This window comes from Condylura cristata, unplaced genomic scaffold (assembly GCF_000260355.1).
Source record: "Condylura cristata isolate star-nosed mole 26May11 unplaced genomic scaffold, ConCri1.0 scaffold00010, whole genome shotgun sequence".
Lineage (NCBI taxonomy): Eukaryota > Metazoa > Chordata > Mammalia > Eulipotyphla > Talpidae > Condylura > Condylura cristata.
The window spans coordinates 244,962-245,503 of record NW_004567111.1 but is presented as its reverse complement, the minus strand read 5'-3'; the positions used below and the strand labels follow the sequence as shown (position 1 = coordinate 245,503).

Here is a 542-nt window from a genome sequence, read left to right as displayed (position 1 = left end):
CCGCGCCGCGCTCGCTTCCCCGCGGGGCAGGCTGGCAGGCGGACGCCCCCGCCCAGCCTCCCGGCCGTGCCCGCCGCCGCCGAACCCGCACCTGACGCCAGACCGGGACGCTCCCGACGCCACCCAAGCGGGAACCGCCGCCAGTAAGCCGGTTCCGCCAGCTGTGCACCGCGCAGGCGCACTCGCCCCCCGCGCCCGGGCAGGCGGTGAAGGCCGGTAGGCGGTGCGCAGGCGCAGTCGCACCTGCCGGCGGGAGGCGTGACGACAGGGGCGCGGTGCGCAGGCGCACTCGCACCCCCAGGTCGGGGGGCGGGGAGAGCGAGCGCGTCGGTCGCGGAGAAGTGCGCAGGCGCGGGGACGCTGCGCCCGCCGGGAGCTGCGGACCCGCGGAGCAACTCCGTGACCGCGTGACTACAGTGAACGCCTAGGGCTCGGCGTCACGTCGTGGGTGACTCTTCCTGGCGACACAAGCGGCGGAGGCCCGGAGCCAGCCGTGCACCGCCCAGAGTCCGCGCGGGGCCCAGAACAGCAGCACCTGCCGG

At 77.3% G+C, this 542-nt stretch overlaps 1 protein-coding gene across 1 annotated transcript in view; it reads right to left on the bottom strand.

Annotated features, from left to right (window-relative positions):
• LIG4 (ligase IV, DNA, ATP-dependent) overlaps positions 1-146 on the bottom strand; it is a 6,365-nt gene extending 6,219 nt beyond the window's left edge. The window contains exon 1 of the mRNA XM_012723152.1: positions 92-146. The gene's annotated coding sequence lies outside the window, so the exon portion shown is untranslated. The remainder of the gene's footprint in view (positions 1-91) is intronic.
• Between the last annotated feature and the right edge of the window lie 396 nt (positions 147-542).